The sequence below is a fragment of the Nymphalis io genome, chromosome 6 (assembly GCF_905147045.1).
Source record: "Nymphalis io chromosome 6, ilAglIoxx1.1, whole genome shotgun sequence".
NCBI classification, from domain to species: domain Eukaryota; kingdom Metazoa; phylum Arthropoda; class Insecta; order Lepidoptera; family Nymphalidae; genus Nymphalis; species Nymphalis io.
This window is the reverse complement of record NC_065893.1, coordinates 3,747,522-3,769,589: the sequence shown is the minus strand read 5'-3', so window position 1 is coordinate 3,769,589 and position 22,068 is coordinate 3,747,522. Positions and strand designations below refer to the sequence as shown.

The following is a 22,068-nucleotide window of genomic DNA, read 5'->3' as shown; positions in this document are numbered from 1 at the left end:
TCTTGGCGACCTGTGACTCTTATCAGAGCATCTGAAACTGGTATTGTGTTAGAGCCTAAACGCAAAAAATAAGGATTATAATAAATAAGATTAATTCCAAATTGCTATCGCTTTTAAAGATTTAACGTTAAATCACAATAAATTATTTTATCTAAACATTCTGTCGTAGTAGAAATTCCTTTATTTTAATTTTCATTAATAATAATTTAATTTAAAATACAAAATCTGTACTAAGTACAGTCTAATCTGAATTGCGAATCAATTAATAAAATTGTCTGTAACATCAAAAATGGACCCGATGCTTCGAATTACAAAGGTTTATTAATTATTAAATCTTGAAATTCTAATAAAAGTTTGAAATAAGGTGTTAGTGAAATATTTTTAATTTTTTTTTTTTTATAGAATAGGAAGGTAGACGAGCATATGGGCCACCTGATGGTAAGTGGTCACCAAACGCCCTTAGACATTGGCATTGTAAGAAATGTCAACCATCGCTTATAGCCAATGCGCCACCAACCTTGGGAACTAAGATTTTATGTCCCTTGTGCCTGTAATTACAATTGCGTCCTTAGCATGCATTTACCTAAATGATAAATAATGTTTTGTAATATAACACTTAACTTATCAGCTTGCACATATTTTCAGCGAAGTTAAACTTAAGCTATAAACTTAGATCAAAGTTTTCAAACTAAAATTTATATAACAGTTACACGAACTTTGGTAATGTACAATATTGCTTGGGAAAATAAGCCTCGATATATTTCTTGCTTCTAAGAGAAAGGAACATTTCAGTTGATGTTTATAGTAATCATGAGTGAAGATACTTGGGTTTCTTGAAACATTTTCTCATTGTCTAATTTAGAGACGGCTTAGTGAGCGGTGAGCCTACTGCTTGCCCGAGCCTAAGACATGTGAAAATTATGCGACCTGTGGTCGATGACATAAATACTTGCTCCACTCCTACCCGTCTGCGTTCCCTAAGCGTATAAAGTTATATAACTATCTGGTAACTTTGTGTGGTAGAATGAGATATTAGCCATCTTGGATAGTTAAATATATCAACAGTGGGAAATTGTATTTAGTACAAAGTGTTTATAAGGATTAAGTGATCGTTATCAAAGTCGTGGAGCCAGTCTGAATAAACGCCTATACTTATTTAAGCGTCAATGTATTGAGATAAAGAAAAATGTTTTAAATAAACTTGTGTGATGTAAACATTAATCGAAGTCGAAATTTTGCGTTGCGTCGGATTACGTTCCACGTCATTCTTATCAAGGCAAGACATTTATTGTAACAAAAGTGGATGTGATGTAAATAACAAAAATAGCTATTTTTTGTTATGAATGTTTGAATCGTGTTTTAATTGTATAGTACTTATTTGGCTTCTTTAATTACTGACCCGAATAAAAGTATCAGTTAGCTTCGAAATAAATTTACAATTTGGTTTCAACAGAATAACGAGAAAACCGCAAACTTTTTTGAAACAGACGAAGTTGCTTCAGTACAAAAGCTCTTAACAAAAACATCGGTAAACGTTTTTTTTTGTAAGGAATTGTAATCAATATAAACATACAAGGCAATGTCCTGCCTGACTGACTATCAATGGACAGGTTAAACTATACGACAGAAACTTGAAAGGACGAGAACTTCCAAGAGGCGCACTAAGAAAGGAATTTGCGAATCTGCCATTTCAAGGGAATGAACTTAATCCAATCGACCCGTTGAAAGCGTCATTCTTGTTATCCTACTAAGACAAATAAACATATAGCTTAATACGAGTACGATTTTAAAATAAACTTGTCGCACAAATAAATATCGTAAATTCGCGTCAAATGCTATTGTTAGATGGATAAAAAAAATTATGTCCAAATCATTATTGTAAGATATTGGACTCGGACCTTACTCTAATAAAAAGTCTCTGATTTTGAGAAGATTATTCGCATTTTTATTATATTGTAAGTTATATATCTTTGGAAGTGATGAAAGGTTAATTTACATGTTAAATTTAATTTACAGTTTGTTATATCTACTGTTTTACGTGTTTTATTTGTGTATGTCATTATTTTTAAAACTTTCAGGGACTGTCCGTTAGACAATAGATAAGTAATTGTTGTAAAATCTATAGGCGTTTACTTTCCCAGAAAGTCTTAATATTAAGAAATAACATTTTAAACAATTATTTTCCTAAGAGTTGACATATAAATTAAAATAGAAGACCTTGTAACTAAATTCTGATTTGAATGCTTTTAATATTTATCTAATAAACCAAAATAATGAAAAGTTAGTACTTAAATGTGCTTTGTAACAATAGCTCTTGGGAATTCTGTTTATGACTAAAGTTTTCGTGAGGTAAACCTTTCCACAACATATGTTGTTGAAGTTTATACGAACATGGCGTCTAACCTACTATCTATCTTATATCAATATAATTAACATATAATGCGAATTATCAACGTTCAAATATTTTACAGTAAAAAAAAAACAAAATTACTGACTCAATCTTTATTTATTTGTATGTTATTATTTTTAATAATATAGAATAGCGCCTACCTAACTAACCTTCGAGTATCGTATAACTACTTACGTCGACTGTGCACGCATTATAAATATTATAATCTAGCTTTATTTTTGTATATAAATGTATTGCTTTTACTGACTGTAATTAGTAATATATTCCAAATAAATAAATAATATTTGCTTCCGTTCGCGACGCGTGAGGGGTGTTAGTATCCTTTTCGGTACTTAAAGTAAAGTTCCAATATTTAATTATCCCACTGCTGGGCTAAAGCAATTTCTCCTTTTCTGGTATTCTACACTGTTCCGATTGGGTTGGATACACTTGTGGTAGAATTTCAGTCGACATATGCACGTTTCCTTAAAATGTTTTCCTTCAACGCCTTTCATTTTCCTTGAGCACGAGATGAATTAGAAAAGAATATGATAATTCAATTGTACTAACTCGGGTTTGAACCCGCAAGTTAAATCACATGCTCTAACCACTGGACCATCTAGGCTGTATTCTTTTCTATGTTAGTTAGTAAATAAGTTTTCGTTAAACTCATCATTCTGTTGGTTGTTAACATCAGCTACGGCACTTTTATACGCAAAAACTGACTTTTTACTGAGTTTGAGTGAGGTATAAATGGTTGTTTTAATGAAGCGAGCGAGTTTTGTAATGTTTAATCCAACATGCTAGCGAAGCCGGCGAAGGGCAAGTTCATATTAATAAATTAAATTTCATAATTGTAGTGGAAAACGAAATGTGTAATATAAAATTTGTTACCTCTGAAAAGTTATGTTTTTGTTTGAATGAATAAAATAAAAGTTTCGTGTTTATCCAATTATTTAGTACAACATATAGGATTGCCATAACCCTATTTTTTATGAATATACTTTTTTATTTCTTATTATTCTTCTTCTTATTTTTATATTTTTTAAATGTCCAATTACGTTATTACGATAGAGTAAATGAAATGTTTTAAAGGCAAACTGTATGTAGTTTATATTATTTATTGTTATTATAATAACAGAATGGTTTTCAAATTACACTAAAAATTGTGTTTTTCTTTTTAATTCTTAATGATAATAAGAAGTAAACATAAAATCCGTAGACTTAAAATTAATTTAAAAAATAAATTACTGTTAGAAAATGGTATTTTTTCCAGGTCCGTCTAGCGTTGCCTTAATTCAAGTTATTCTTTTGTGCGGCGGTATATGTGTTGCACGAGTACGGCTTTAGTAAACAAACTGCTACCCCGCATTTTCACTCCCCGTGGATGCTCTTAGGTTTCATATTTACGCAACTAAAAATATTCCTTTGAGAATGTTTATTGTAACTGTATATTTGATCTCTGTTAGCGATTTCCCCTGTCTATAAACAGTGTATTGTGTATTCTAAGAAGATATATAAAACCTTTTTAAACATATTTATTTTAACACAATGTTTACAAAATGTTATGTATTTATGTGTAACTATTTAAATAAGAAATAGCTATATTATTTCTTCGTTTTTACTTTAATTTACTTTACTTTAACGAGAAAGGCAAACAAGCAGACTATCTATATTTTTGGTTCAGAGTAATTGGTTATCTTCGCCTGTATGAAATACTCTTGTCAGATTTTAGCTACGGCGGTCATTCTCAAGGGAGACTAGCCTATTGCGCAGTGAGTGCTTAAAACATATGTGAATTCGCTGTAATAATCCAAATTGATGGCAAATCCGACACGACCGGAAAGAGTTCAGATACAGGACCGACACCTTTACAAGCTCTTCAAGCTGCGGTATCTAAACATTTTCAACTTCCAAATGCTGTTACACAAAATTTGATGACAGAAACCTGATAACTTTTTATTACCCCGACCCAGGGATTAAACCTAAGATAACAGGTTCTTATAAACTACCAATTAGACTTACTGTTTTTGGTCATATTTTAATGAATCTGTAACATTCCGAATTTACTTTTATTTGTTTAATTTACTTTGCTTCCTTCAGGTCAAAAAACTTTTTTGCTACCGTGACCTTTGAACATGGAAAAAACCTTTCAAATTCTTACAGGAAAAGTATATTTAGCTCAGGGTATAAATTCTCAAGATATCGAATTATATCGAATATCGTACTGTATCCAGTTTCTCATGTAAACATCATTTTATCCGAAGTACATTTCTAATACAGAGTTCCATTACAAGATTTGTCGTGTTACTATATTTGAATGCAGCATGTTAACTTTATCCAACAGCTGTTAGTTAATAATTCAACACAACACATAATAATGCATTATGCTATAAGTTTGTCACCTGACACGAGGAGAAAATTGCATTCTCGTCTCCCTTGTTTCTACTTTAAGATATTGCCTTTGTGATAAGATGTATTACGAATAGATGTGACTTCATACTTGGTGACTGTTTACTTCGATTTGTTTTGAAGATGTATCCTACGGTATATTTTTATGATAATGTTGATTATATGTCTAACTTAGAACGTGGTGTGGTATTACTTCTATTGAAATCAAATCACAACAAAGTTAATTTAAATATGCTCTTATAATCACTTATAAATCGTGACGTCATTTTACTTAGAATGGATTTGTATCCAATTGGGATGGGCTGGTATGGGTAGATATTACTCATTCGTTAATTATTCTACCGGTAAACAATAATAATTTGTTGGGGTTTGAAGGGTGAGTGAGCCAAGGTAATCACAGGCAAAAGGGATATAACATCTGGCGCCTTAGCGGTATATGGAATTATTTATAATTTAAATACTGGTGGAGCAAACAAACTAAATACTAGAAGATAATTGTTGTGATATTCACTTTTTAATCGAAGCAAGTAACTGAACATGCCTTGCTTCGTGGGTGATGAAAAATCTTATTATCCTCATCAATATCACGGGTTTTACAATAAACCTCGAGCATACCTATATGTATTTTGAATAAAAGTCAACAGGGAATGTTTTTCAACAGCACAATTAATCGTTGTGTTTGATTTAAATAATAAATTATTGTCAATAAAAATAATGTTTGTTTATGTTATTACAATAATTAACATTTTCATGTATTTCATATTAAGTTCATCTGTAAAAAATCAACTTTCCGTTACAGATTTACTTTTCCATACATTCAGTTCAGTTCGGGCGGCATAAAATAATTGCGGCGAGTTTTCAGTTTAATAACCAACGGCAAAAACGTGATGAAAGCTAATGAATAGTGCTCAATGTTAATGGCATCTAATATTAATTTAATACTATAAAAACTAATAAAACTATTAATTATATTTATTCAAACCTCTTTTATTCGCTTTAAATATACAACAAGAAAAAAGGTAAACGCTTACGTGTATAGATTGGATATAGATAAGTCATAGATATTTAATGGTCATAACAAATATATATTCTTAAAAATACTGGCATACGGGTATTAATAATTATTAATTGTATTTATTAAGCCGAGATAGCCTAGTGCCTAGTTAGAACGTGTGAATCTTACTGGTGGAAGCGCTTTGTGCAAGCTCGTCTGGGTAGGTACCACCCACTCATCAAATATTCTACCGCAAAACAGCATTACTTAGTATTGTTGTGTTCCGATTTGAAGGGTGAGTGAGCCAGTGTAATTACAGGCACAAGGGACGTAACATTAGGACGTAACTTAGTTCACAAGGTTGGTGGCACATTTACCATCAGGTGCCCATGGTCAGGTACCCATATGCTCGTCTGCTTTCCTATTCTATATAAAATAAATATTAACCGATGATCGTGGGTTCAAATCCGGGCAATCACCACTGAATTTTCATGTGCTTAATTTGTGCTTATAATTCATCTCGTGGTGAAGGAAATTCATCTTGATGGTGAAGGAAAACATCGTGAGAAAACCTGCATGTGTCTAATTTCACTAAAATTCTGCCACATGTGTATTCTAAACCTTCTCCTCAAAAAAGGAGATGAGGCCATAGCCTAGTAGTGGGACATTCACATGCTGTTACGGTATTTATTAAAACCTCTTTTATTGTCACTAAATATATGAAAAGATAAAACGGCAAGCGTGTATAACGATGTTTTCGTATAATTGGATATTGAAAAGTCATAAATATTTAATCGTCAAACCCTTCTACTAATGAAGTACACTAATGACTGAATAATTTGTTTAAACACTCCCAAATACAAGGCGAATTAAACATTACTACGGTTCCAGGGCGAATAAAGAACTTGTGAGAATTTTATAATATCATTAAAGCTCTTATAAAACAAACTTGAGTTACAAAGTACGTGTAGATAAAGACACAACAACAACAATGCCATCAATTTATATATAAAAAATAAAAGAAAGCTTTTATTTGTTCTTAGTATTATAACAAATTTAGTATACAAAAACGCATCGTCAATAGGACCTTAAGTTGTATCGAAAAGGTGGAGTTAAATAAATGCTTGTAAAATAATACGTTTTTAGAAAAAACTATAAAGAATCTCTGAATTGAATTCATCAGATCAGGGAACATGATAGATGTGACAAAAAATTGGAATTCCAAAAGTCGTGTCCGTCCAATATCTATCAAATGGGAAGTACTTTAGTTTAATTTAGGTATTTAGAGTAAATATTATCAACTCTACGTTATTTCAATAAAATAATGATAATAACATGATTTATTTATTATCAGAACTAGCTACTGAAGCTTTCTAAATTTAACTTTAATTAAATCATAAATTTCGTTGAAACATAACAATATTTACTGGAAACATGGGAAATAAATTGCCTTTATTGTATATTATTAACAACGTTTACTGTCCGAATAATTTATTCATAGAGCGAAAACCGATTTACGTCGAGTCTGATATTATTTGACAGAATCAATAGCAACTAGCGAGTGGCGGCCGCGTCATCATATTGTCATCTCATACACTTCATAATACTAGATTTCACTATTAGAGACCGCTTGTGATTTTGTTTTTAAATTAAAATCACTAAAGAAAATTCTTTCTGACAAAGTACTACATATTACTTTATTTAAGTAACAAACTCGTTAAAAAATTGCAAACTAATTTTGCAGGTCATGTTGGATTCAATGTAGCGTCATACGAGTATGACAGTGTATGACACGCTGGACTCTAGACGAAGCTTACGACACAGTATATGATTAGAACTTAGGACTTACAAGGGAACAGATTATCATACTCTACTGGTGGTAGGGCTTTGTGCAAGCTCGTCTGGGTAGGTACCACCCACTCATCAGATATTCTACCGCAAAACAGCAATACTTGATATTGTTGTGTTCCGGTTTGAAGGGTGAGTGAGTCAGTGTAATTACAGGCACAAGGGACATAAAATCTTAGTTCACAAGGTTGGTGGCGCATTGGCTATAAGCGATGGTTGACATTTCTTACAATGCCAATGTCTAAGGGCGTTTGGTGACCACTTACCATCAGGTGGCCCATATGCTCGTCCACCTTCCTATTCTATATAAAAAAAAAAATAACATACCCTTTTTCTCTGCTGTAATGCGGTAAAAAAGATCTGCTATTACAAAAACTTTCATTTATATTATATTTTGTAATAAAACTGTTGATGCTGATAGCAGTGGTAGCACTAGGCAATTCATAAGTACTTGTTAAAGTCTAATTGTTTAAAAATATTTTGATTTGATTTGATGAAGTAACGATACCAACATCTAAGCCCCGGGTTGTAACTGGTATTTTTTTTAAAAGATAAACCTTATAACATTTGTTGGCTTAACCGATACACACACATACACACGCACGCACGTACATAAGACCCATGAGGCAGTTAATGTAAGTTATGTTTTTTTTTTATTGAAACAGTAATTAACTATTGTTAGTAGAAACACACTTTTTAAAAGTTTACACGAAACCGCACTTTGAAATATAATATTAATATTGTAAATTTTGACATTATTATATAGATACGTTATATTATTATAAAATTAATTTTAAATTGCTTATGTAAAGTAAAATTGGCTGCAGGCTAATAATTTTGTACAAGGCGATAAATAATGTTTAATTAATGCCCAATGAATATGGGCCTTAATATACTTAACCACATTGAGTTTTAACCTTGTGTGGTTGACATAACATTTGCTACAGTAGTGTAAATTTATTTATAGTTTTATACATACATTCAAAAACTAGTAATAGCAAGTTCTTTTTAAAATGTATACTATAAGTCATTATAATTGTATTAATATGATTTATTTTATTGTTTAACTCAATTCTTTATGCTCATTTAATATCAGACTAACCACCCAGTCGTAGTCGCAAGAGTAGCATGGAAACGTTGATAGGGTTTATATGATGGGCCAATAAAAGTTATTGGATATTCCTATCAAAAGTTTTTTGTAACAGCATGATAAAATTTCAATGATACGTCGATGCCTTGAAAAGCACGTATAGCCGTAGTTTTTGCGTCTGATCTCTCTGGGCATGTCGAATTGATATTCCATCAGACTATATGAGTGAGAGAATAGAGGGTGCACAAGCACACAGAAATGTTTGTGCGCAAATACGTCTGTAATAGCTCCTTTTTTTTACGCTGGAAAACACATTACGCGTTTCCCCCACGGGAACAGTGGGGGGGTATGTGGGGCTCGCCGGTGTCCAAGGCGCCGAGTGCGCCCCGAACATCGGAATACCCACTAAAAACCCAGCGGTGGTACCCTTTCCTAGAATATCTGATGAGTGGGTGGTACCTACCCAGACGAGCTTGCACAAAGCCCTACCACCAGTACAATTATTGTTACTACTAATTATTTAATATAGTTCCTGGTACACTTTATTTTAAAATTGGTATCTTAAGGTTGTATTATTAATGACCCTACTAATTGATGTTGATTAACATTTCATTACTTCATATAGATTTTATAATATGTTATCAAACAATTAATTTGTAATGAATAAAAAAAAAGTCGCCATGTTAAATGCACCCAAGTATTAACGACAAATAATTTTTTTATTTAACTATAAATTTTATTTTCATCGCTGTCAATAATAACAGAAGGGTTCCAAATTTGTGAGGTAAATACTTACAAAATACAGGCACGTGCAGTTAAAACCCTACAAACATATTCGATTACTTTTAAAACTAAAAACTCGTGAGCGATTAAATCCACTTTTTATACTAAGTAGCTTAAAACATACAGGTACATAACATAATGTATACCGTAAAAACCTGTGAATGTCCCACTGCTGGGCTAAAGGCCTCCTCTCCTCTTTTTGAGGAGAAGGTTTGGAGCTTATTCCACCACGCTGCTCCAATTGCGGATTGGTGGAATACACATGTGGCAGAATTTTTTTTTTTTTTTTTTATATCGCCGGGAGGGCAAATGACTCTACTCCACCTGATGGTAAGTGGTAGTAGAGTCCAAACGCGACGACGGCCAGTACAGACGGGAAAAACGTTCTGCACTAGCCGCCTTCGCCTTGCCGGCCCGCAAGATGCCTCTTCACGCCTCGTTTGAAGGAACCCGGGTTGTAAGAGGAGGGGAATACGTGAGCTGGTAAGGAATTCCATTTTTTGGAAGTGCGACAAAGAAAGGAGTTGCCAAATTTCTTTGTTCGCGATGGAATTTATGTCACAGTTAGGCGGTGACATCGAGAACCAGCTCGCGTGGACTTAAGAAGGAAGGGGGAAGCAGGAATTAGAGAGAATAATTCCTCAGAGCACTCGCCGTGATACAGTCGATAGAAAGCGCTCAGTGCTGCTATCTCACGACGCAATTGTAAAGGTTCAAGGGTGTTTGTGACCTTTACGTCGCCAATAATGCGTACGGCACGTCGCTGCAACCGGTCCAAGGCCTCAAGTAGGTACTTAGCGGAGCCATCCCAAAGGTGCGAGCAATATTCCACGCAAGACCGTACCTGTGTTTTGTACAGCAGGCACAGTTGTTGTGGCGTGAAAAAGCGCCGCACCTTGTTCAGAACTCCGAGTTTCCGTGAAGCTGTTTTTATAACAGCCTCGATGTAATCCCTTGGACCAAGGTCGCAGCGAACGTCAATCCCCAGCATGGCGATTTTGCTTTTCATCACCAGCGGAGTACCACAGAGGGAGGGAAAATTACAGTGAAATTAGATACATGCAGGTTTCCTCACGATGTTTTCCTTCACCGTATAGCCCAAGATGAATTATAATCACAAATTAGGCACATGAAAATTCAGTGGTGCTTGCCCGGGTTTGAACGATCATCGGTTAAGATTCACGCGTTCTTACCACTGGGCCATCTCGGCTTGTAATGTATACGAAATATATATTCTTATAATCCTTTAGTCGTACATTGCCATAGTTATAAAGAAAATTGTTTTTATTTATATTGTTATCCTTATGAAATTTAGGAGATATGAATAAAATATAACTATAATAATACTTATGAGCTTTGAACGCTTTAATCTCAGTTACTACCGATCAGATATATAAAATATTTTTGCATTTGATAGCATTCAGATTTCACTTCACTTAAATTAGTTAAACTATCTCAAATATCTACGTCCTCGGTCCATCAACCCCGTAACGAAATGGTTTTCATATTGCAAGTCTTTGACGCTTGGAAGTGTCGCATGCAATTTCTTTCTGTCGCTCGCTGAGACTTAATTTCGTGTTGGTCACATACTAAGCTGACATGAACACAGGGATGTTAGCTTTAGTGCACGTTACTCCCTCAGGTGTTGTTTACACGGCGTTACGTGACTAACAAATATCCATTTTGATATTGAACTTCACTCACACTAATCATTTTCATGAAAACATTGAAAGTATTATTAAGCTTGAGATGTATGATGACGTAATAATATAATTCATCTCGTGCTTGACGGTGAAGGAAAACATCGTGAGGAAACCTGCATGCGTCTAATTTCATTGAAATTATGTCACATGTGTATTCCACCAACCCGCATTGGAGCAGCGTGGTGGAATAAGCTCTAAACCTTCTCCCCAAAAAGCGAAAGGAGTCCTTAGCCCAGCAGTGGGACCATAACAGGCTGTTACTGTGTGATGACGGGGACTATGTAGGCAACGCTATTATACACTTTCTATTCCCTAACTATTTCTATAAAAAAGGATGGCAATCAAACATGACTGGAGTCAAATGTAGGATTAACGTCTCAATGATACTGCTTCTCACAAAGAAAAATCTGGTTACTCTTATAGATTGAGCACTTTGTCAAAAATTCGTTCGTCAATAATATTTTTTTAAAAAGTGTTTCGAGTTTTGTATAATAATATGGAATAACGTGTAATGCTTTTTCGTAGTCGGGTTTTAGTCAATGAAAATTTTCTATTACGAAGTGTATCATGACTAAGAGATGACAATATGATGACGTGGCCGCCACTCGCTAGTTGCTATTGATTCTGTGAAATAATATCAGATTCGACGTAAATCGGTTTTCGCTCTATGAATAAATTATTCGGACAGTAAACTTTGTTAATAATATACAATAAAAACAATTTCGATGTTTCCAGTAAATATTGTTATGTTTCAAAGTAATTTATGATTTAACTAAAGTTTAATTTAGAAAGCTTCATTAGCTATTCCTGATAATTGATAACATAGTTTATTATTATTATATTATCGAAATAACTTACAATGAATGGATTTAATCTAACTACCTAAAGAGTAGTGACAGTATACGTAAGTTAGGCGCTAGACAACGTTTTTACTTGCTTTCAAAGGAAGGTGTTATACACCTTTGTTAAATTCCAAAATCCGAGGGACTACTCATAGTTTTTTTTCAAAGATTATTCAATGAATAACTTAATGTCGTTTTATTGGTTCGACTTGGTACGTGGGCCTTGGTATCCGCAGTCGTATATGCTAGCCACTAGATCAACGATTAATTATATTTACAAAGAGTATTTTGCGATCAGCGAACTTCGGCGAACGAAACAGTGTTGCGGCGTTGTTTACAAGTCGCCGAACCTCGGAGGCGCCACATGCGATCGATATCTGTCACTTGGTGTAATATTGAATTTTTTTAACCCCTATACTTTTTTCTTACGAATTCACATACAAAATTTATACATGTCACATACTACGTATAGTATAAAATTGAGATATTTAGTTTTGGGTTGAATGTCAGTCTGTAAAGGCATGAAGTCGAGATGGCCCAGTGGTAAGAACGCGTGAATCTTAACCGATGAACGTGGGTTCAAACCCGGGCAAGCACCTCTGAATTTTCATGTGCTTAATTTCTGTTTACAATTCATCTCGTGCTTTTCGGTGAAGGAAAACATCGTGAGGAAACCTGCATGTGTCTAATTTCATCGAAATTCTGCCACATGTGTATTCCACCAACCCGCATTGGAGCAGCGTGGTGGAATAAGCTCCAAACCTTCTCCTCAAATAGGGAGAGGAGGCCTTAGCCCAGCAGTGGGACATTTACAGGCTGTTACTATACATACTAAAGGCATTGCTTTATATATGTTAACAGATAATTTTAAGGACTGTTATTCTAAGCTGTTGTATTCACAAATTTTCGATAGCTTACTATATTCTTATAATTATCAAATAAGATAACGTATTTATTATAATTTAGTTTTATGCATACATATCTAATGTGTTTTGTAAACGATAAACATAATATTTCATGTAAACTTTCAGAAACACGAGGAATGCACCATAATTATTTTGTAGAGCTGAAAAAGTTCAAGAATGTGCTCACTCTAAAAGCATGCGTCGCGCTTACTTTACTTGAAAAAATTGTGCACGAGTAAATTTCTTGACTGTCTTAAATTTTTCAGAATATTAAAATGCAGTTTCATATTTTACCCAAAGAATATAAATGTTTTTTTTTTATACTACTTTTACTTCAAATAGCACGTTTCTTGTTAGCATAGCTTAGTAGTTTTTGTTATTTGTTTTAAGAAATATATTTTTGACCGTTGCAGAGATGTGGGAACAATTTTGAGATATTTTACCACTGATTTTCTTAAAACCAAAGATATACTTTTTTAAATAAAATAAAAAGTCCCAATTTGGACGTGTGTTGACGTTCTTTGTTACTCTCGTCGTTAGGCAATCCTTTTGTTTTGGTTAGTTATTGCTAAAAGCGTTCTGATAGGTTGATCACTCATACTCATAAGTGACAAATACTTAATTCTTTATTTTTCGTACGAGCTTAAATACGCCGTCTCTTTCACACTATACGACAAAGTAGTGAAATATTAAACACATTTCTGGTAAAACAATGCATATGTGTGCTGTCGCGGAATATTTTTTTCGTTTGCTTAACATATTACTTATTAAAATAATTATTAAAAGAATAAAGTTATAAAAAATGTTATCAATGAAAGACGTAGGTATATATGTAGTAGTATAGTAGTAATATATATGTATGTATATAATGATGCTAAAATATAACAACTTAAACATCTGTAGAGCATAGTGATAGTTTTTGTAACGGGCATCGCAATTTATATTTCCTGACGTCACGTCACTCTCGGCTTGTAACATGTCCAATGTTCCGCTAAATTACACAAAATAGCTATTTATCTCGCTTGCAACACGGTGCACTGAACTTATTGAATTTCTAGATATAAAGTAAACCCGTTTTTGAGTCGTAGTTTTTTTTTTAATTGTGATGTACTAACAAGTGTTTGTTTCTCATGTTTTATATTTATAAACAAATATTATAACTTTGTTCGTTACGACTGTTTAAAATGCCTCTTTGTCAAAATACTAAGATAAAGACGTAATTAATCTTTTGCAATCTAGTAAAATGTAATAGATAAATATACTCAGACAAAATGCATTTAAGCATTATTTTTTTTATTCTTTTCTGATATTGTTAGATTAATTATTTTAAAGTGTTTAGGCTCATACTTTCTCATATCAGATTTTAATACAATGAATTTTCAAAATCATTTTAGTGAAAATGCAACATTATGCCTCAAGGCCAATTGATTCGTTGGCGTAGTCATTTATCAACACAACAATAACTCCGCAGGGGACGTATTTCCTTCGCGTCCTTTACCAAAACGTAATATCACTAAGAGCAGCGTTATGCCCCGAACAACCCTTTTTATGTGGAGATCACATTTTTCAGTCGCGAGCGAATGAAACGTAATTTGTATAACTCTAACATTCACTCTTTCTGCTTTTATATTGGCCGCTCTTAACTCGCTCGTCCACTCAGCCACACAAATATTTCTCTTATATTTGCGCTCGTAAAGAGTTGCCTTGCGTGAAATTGCAAAGAAATGCAATGGAAAAGTTTTAATTTACTAGTCGCTTTGAAATATCGACCTACGCTTTACGTCAGCCTTATTCCCTTTGTGTCAAGTAAATTCGTTGCTTTCATTTTGTTCCTTTATTTACGATGGATTGCCACTGTCAGCTATAACTTTGTTCATTTCAACGGTTAAGAGGCCTCTTTATCAAAAAAACCAATATTTAACAAAGCGTAAACAAAGCGATCTTTTGCAATCTTTGACTATAACAAAATGTAAAGAAGTAATGACTTTAACTGACTCCAATAAGGTTCTCAATTCATCGGAATATTTTTGTATGTATGTATGTATATATTTGTATAATGACACCATTTTTTGTAATATAAGTCTTATGCTCTCTAATGTTCAAGATCATAAAATTCTTAATTTGGCGGAGGCACGACATATAAACCAATTACAAATATTAATTTTGTGTTGGAAAGGGGCTTCAGGAGTAGCTTACATTTTGTCGAGATCTTATGGGCTACATTGTTTCCGTGAATTATACTACTTTTTTTATAAAATAAGTAGTATTGATTTGGACGAATAAATGGGCCATCTGACGGTAAGCTTTCCTTACATAAACAATGCTCCACCAACCTTAGGAAATAAGATGTTATGTCCCTTGTGCCTGTAGTTACGCTGGCTCATTCACCTTTTCAACTTTAATTCAACAAAACTATGTGGTTCAATATGATGAGTGGTACCTGCCCAGACGGGCATGTACAAAGCTCTACTACAAAGTAAAGTTACTTTGCTAATATATTAGTCGCAATTTAATTACTTCTTTGATTTTTTTAAAAGTATTTTATAGAATATTTATACGTAATCAAAAATTAAGAGAATAGAACACACTCCCTACACTAAAGATTTTATTCCATGATTGGTAACATATATTTATGAATGGACGAAGACGATCTGGGTAGGCATTCGACAAATTGCCCCTTTGATTTATCGCGTTGGAGTATTGCCGGCTGTGATTCCTTTGCCTGCAGACAAGCCCATAGACATTGATATATTCTCCAATTGAAAATAACTCGTATCAACAAACTTATTTTATCATAAAAAAGTTTTGAACAATCCGCAACAGCCCGTGAATGTCCCACTGCTGGGCTAAAGGCCTACTCTCCTCTTTTTGAGGAGAAGGTTTGGAGCTTATTCCACCACGCTGCTCCAATTGCGGATTGGTGGAATACACATGTGGCAGAATTACAGTGAAATTAGACACATGCAGGTTTCCTCACGATGTTTTCCTTCACCGTAAAGTACGAGATATTTTATAATCACAAATTAAGCACATGAAAATTCAGTGGTGCTTGCCCGGGTTTGAACCCACGATCATCGGTTAAGATTCACGCGTTCTTACCACTGGGCCATCTCGGCTTTTTTTAATATAACCCAATGTAATGAGATGAGAGTAATGTTCTTGTTATGACTATTGTATATATTTATAACGTAAGGTCACGGAGTTCGCCGCTCTTTGCTGGTTGTTAATTTGCGTGTTGGCGGTAAGATGATATACGTTTTAGCTTATACGATTCGTAATGATGAATCTTTCTAAAGATACTTGGTTTTTTTCATGGGAAGTAGGTAGGCAGACTGGCATGTGAACCACCTCATGATAAGTGTTCATCACCACCCATAGACATTGGCACTGTATGAAATTTTAACCATACCTTACATCGACAATGCACCACCAACTTTGAAAACAAAGATGATATGTCTCTTGTGCCTGTTACACTAGCTCACTCACCATTGAAATGCGATTTCGTGATGAAGGTATGATCGGATAGGACGCTGCGCATGTTAATACGTTAAGTCAGTGGAGTGGAAAGCCTCGAGATCGTGTTCGCGGTTGTTGGCGGCTGATCGAATCTGTCGGATGCAAGTGTTGCGAGGCGAGGTGGCCGCACGCCTCGCACCGCTTCGCTTCCATTTGCCTCTTCCCGCTCCCGTCACCTCACCTCACCTAGCCGCAGCGCCGTGCAACTCCCGCTGACCTCAGAACATGGTGGTTAAACAACTGCTTCGCTTCAATAATTTCAACTAGTGTTCAATGTTTTGCGATTTACGGTCGGCTACGTTTTGATTTTGTCTCTGGGTTTTGTCTATCAAACAAAAAGTTCAATATTATATTTTACACTAGTAAAAACCCGCGACTTTGCCACGATACTACGATTTTTGGTGGTAGGGCTTTTTGAAAGCTCGTTTGGGTAGGTACCACCCACTCATCAGATATTCTACCGCAAAACAGCAGTACTTGGTATTGTTGTGTTCCGGTTTGAAGGGTGAGTGAGCCAATGTAATTACAGGCACAACGGACTTAACATCTTAGTTCCCAAGGTTTCTTACAATGCCACTGTCTATGGGCGTTGGTGACCACTTACCATCACGTGGCCCATACGCTCGTCTTATATATCTACCTATTCTATAAAAAAAAAATTAAGAACTTAGCTTATCTTAATGGAAATAAATGGTTTATTATTATTTAATATATATATCTTATTATATAACTATATATATCTTATTATTTTTACTTTTAATAAATTGGACATTAAAATAAAAAAAAAGTCACAGGATAACATTTTTTGGAGGTAAATTTTATTCGATTGTATCGCTAAAGGCCGCCTTTGATATATTCAGACAAGAAAATAGGCAGGAGGAACGCAAATTGCTGAATTTCGTTATTTTTTTTTTTACCGTGGTAACGACTGGGGTGAGGAAATGTGATAGCAAATTTTACAAGCCCCTAATACCTATATATCCAACAGCATTTTTACTTACAGTATATATCATGTTTCTTATTGAGTCACTACTCAAATATTATATTAGTAAATTTCTTTAAAGAAAATGAAACTGCCCGTAAATTTCCCACGACTTGGTAAAGGCTTCGAGGAAGCCTAGAAGAGTAGAGCTTTGGCGAAGTTTTAGAGCCTGGTTAATAAATCTACTTCAGTTAGGGTTGTGGATAGATATGTTGCATAATACGTCTCAGATGTCTGTCTACCTTAGCTAGCAAGCAAGATTTAAATTTTGAACACATATTAAGCACATAAAAAACTCGGCTATGCTTGCTCGGATTTTATCTTGTTACCTTCGAGTAAGATTTAAATGTTCTAAACGCTAGGTCATCTCGGGTGAAATCATTGTTTTTTTTTTTAAATTGCAACAAATATTTTGACAATAAAATAAATTAAAAAATCGACGGGCCGGTTGGCGTGGTTGGTAGATACTTGCCTTTCACGCCGAAGGTTATGGGTTAGATTCCCACCCGTGACAGACATTTGTGTACATAAACATGTCTGTTTGTCCCGAGTCTGGGTGTATTATCTATATAAGTATGTATTTACAAAAGAAAAGTAGTATATGTAGTATATCAGTTGTCAGGTTTCCATAGTACAAGCTCTTCTTAATTTGGAATCTGATGGCCGTGTGTGAATAATGTCCCAGGATATTATTATTATAAAAAAAGTTATGAGAGTGTAATTTAAGAACTATAAAGTTGTGTCGTCGTAACGAAACAGCCATATAAAAAGTTGTTTGATATTACATATATGTACATTAAAACTTTGTTATACTCATAGAACTGTAGATGATAAAGTTACAACAAACTTTTGTTCAAAAATCTAGTGAATTATTTAAAGTTTAAAAATAGGAGGAAACCTTTAGTTGTTTTACTTTTAACGTAAAATAATACCTTATTTAAACAAATATAATGTTTATATATGTTATAAATGCACATTGCTTATATATCAGTAAATCTAAAATACGACACATAAAAATAAATATTGGTGTCTATCGTATTTACAATAAAAAATTGTCGGCTTATAAAAATATGACTAACATAGATTCAGTATTGTTTTTTTAAATATAGAAGTGTCATTAATTTCTTATAAAAATCTTCACAAAGTACTTAGGTCACTCTTATTTCTTTTATTTCCATATTCCCCTTCAACTTTTATGCGGGAGTACTTACAAAGGCAATAATGGCGTCTAGAGATTCAAAGGTACCTTCCGAAATCGGTCGGCAGAAAGATTTAGTGCCCTGAAGGCTCTTACGTTTTTCATACTCCGAATATATTAAAGCTATGTATCAGTCGGTGGTTTATCTTTGAGAGGGTAATATTGCTGGAGAAACTATTTGGCGTGTATGTAATAGCGTACTTCAAACAAAAGCATCGCTAATAAAATATAACATATATATGTATCGACTTACTATTTTCTAAATAATAATTACTTTACCGAAAGTAATGCTTCGTGCAAACCCATCTGGGTATCACAAAAGTTATTCTACCAAACAACAATAAAAAAATAGAAATTGTAAATTGTAAACAATTTCTATTTTTCAGTAATTTCACTAATTTAACATTATTTGACAAGTTTTGGAAAGGGCATCCTTTTAAAAGGGGGAGGACTACTCCTGAGTCAGAACACTCCGCTCTTCATAATCCGCTAATAATAATATATTTTACTTTACTTTATTGAGATGGCCTAGTGGTTAAAACGCGTGAATCTTGACCGATGATCGTGGGTTCAAACCCGGGCAAGCACCACTGAATTTTGATGTGCCCAATTTGTGTTTATAATTCATCTCATACTTGACGATGAAGAAAAACATCGCGAGGAAACCTGCATGTGTCTAATTTCATTGAAATTCTGCCACATGTGTATTCTATCAACCCGCATTAGAGCAGCGTGGTGGAATAAGCTCCAAACCTTCTCCTCAAAAGGGAGAGGCCTTAGCCCAGCAATGGGACATTTACAGGCTGTTACTGTTACTTTATACTTTATTGTACACCACAAAGAGAAGAAAAAAAATATAAAAAACATGTATTCAGCCTAAATAAAAGTAATAAACAATTGTAGTAAATTAAATAAAAATAATTAATTAATAATTTTAGTAAAATAAAAATTAGTACAAGAAATGAAAATACAATAAACAAGAAGCTACTTTGTATTTACATCGTACTTCGTGTGTACAAGTTTAAAGAAAAGTAAAGTAAGTGAACCAGTATAACTATTACAACCAATGACATTTAATACCCCGATATATATTTTATTTTATTCATTTATTAATATGTTTATATTGTCCAGTGCCTATTGGCGAAGATAAACGTACACCATTAGCTGACCCAATAAAAAAAATGTTCTTGTAATAAGTTCAATTCTGAGAACAAAATTCATTTTGCAAGTAATAACAATACCGATATATATGATGTATAATTACTTAAAAGTAACAAACACAAACAACACGGAAATATGAAACGTGGATTGAGTTGTGGCTACATCTTTCAACACATTTATGAAATTAACTTTATAAGGTTATCTATAAAAGGGGTAACTATTGAGTTTATTTTATATTTTTTTAAATTTTTATTCCGTCCATCATTATTCCGAACCGCTCAAAGCTTTTCATATAACATAATGAAATCACGATTTTAAAGAACTGCTTGTAAGAACCTAAGTAAATATATTTTGTTTGATCTAAAAAAAAATGGATTGATGAAAAACATATTTTTTCTCCGTGTAAATAATTGACAAAAAGCCCTAACTTGGATTTTGGGGACTGGCAGGGCGACAAAGAAATTAATTAAGGAGCCAAGATGTTGGCTCTGACACTTCAAAGTGACCGTCAGAGCAAGGATCCGCGTCTGGCAAAATTAAAATATTTTGTTTGAAGACATTTTACTAAGCCAGTCGATTATTGTAACAATCTTATGTAAAAACAATTATGTAGCTCTATTTATTATTTGTAATAAGATCTTCTTTTATTTTTACTTAGCCTATAAATATCATGTCAAAAAATTTAAAAGTCTTGATTTTGAGTTTGTTACGGCCAGTTGTTTACCGTCACCAATAGATCCCCGAGTCTCCTTGAATTTTGCAATTATTCTCTTCACTGCTGACGAAGTTAAATCAAGATACCGTGATGACCATGATTTGTACGAAATTTTCGTACGGTTGCCGCTAATCTTAATATTACATATAAATATATTAAATATTTTCTAACAATGTCGCTAACAAATTACTGTCAATTGAAATTTAGCGGCACCAAATTAAAATCTTGCATGAATTTTGAGACAATTAATGGGTGTCAAAAAATTAAATGAAACTATTTTGTTGAATTGTCCATATTTGATCTTTCGAAGGGAATTTTTCCCTTAAGATTCCAATTATTATTAATAAAACAAGAGTACAAGTAATTGTATTTAATTAAATAATATATTAATTATTCTATAAATATCTTGCTCTGTTCGCGAAGTTGTTCGTGTTGAAAATATACAGCCTCACTTATAACCGTCGTTTAGCGGCTGTTTTATTTAACTCTGATTTCGCTCTTTCTCTCATTATGATTTGACATTTTGAAGGAGAAGACAGTATTGTTTGACTTAGCACTCGCCAAGCAACAATATATATATATTTTTATTGAAAGTCATAATACTATAATGGCTTCAATTAAATGTTCACTTCTAAAATACATAGTCACGAAAGTCACTCCGTCTGTCTGTTACGCTTTCACGGCTAAACCAATGAACCGATTTTGATGAAAATCGGTATGAAGCAAGCTTGAATCTCGAGGACTGACACAGGCTACTTTTTTATACCTAACCGCAGCTCCTATCCCTAACACGCGGGTGAAGCCGCGGGAAGACACTAGTACAAAATAAACCATTAAACATGTTTTTTCTTAGACTAGAATAATAATTTATAATTGCCTACATAGTATTCCTCGTAAGTTCACTCAAATTACAACGAAACAAGTTCACTATATTTATCTACATTGTGTCGTTATTTACCTGCCTATAATCTACACGTCAATCCAATATGTATATGTTATCACTGGAGAGAGTTTCATTAAAACATATACTTTGGTTTATTAGTAAAAGAGCAATCTATTCGCAATCATGTATAATTATAATATAATTTATGGTTTACTAAACTATGCTATTGTTTAAGTAATAAGGATTAGGTTAGTAGCGTATATAAATATGATAATATCATCGGCCAAATAAATATGCTGAGTCATTTAGTTCTGTCTACGTCACACTCTTGTACAGACAACAATAATAATAATTTAATGTACGTTTTGACTAAGATGGAATTAACAACTTTCTCTTTCCTTTTCTGTTACTATCACATTGTACATACTGTAATAAATCTAGGTACAACCCACTCATCAGATATTCTACCGCAAAATAGCAGTACTTGTTATTGTTGTGTTCCGGTTTGAAGGGTGAGTGAGCCCGTATAATTACAGGCACAAGGGATAACATCTTAGTTCCCAAGGTTGGTGGCGCATTGGCGACGTAAGCGATGGTTAACATTTCTCACAAAGCCAATGTCTATTGGCGTTGGTGACCACTTATCA

General features: G+C 33.6%; 1 protein-coding gene across 1 annotated transcript in view; it reads left to right on the top strand.

The window, feature by feature from the left end:
- The window catches only part of LOC126769091 (uncharacterized), a 202,949-nt gene that overhangs the window by 79,540 nt on the left and 101,341 nt on the right, over positions 1–22,068 (top strand). The window lies entirely within an intron of this gene.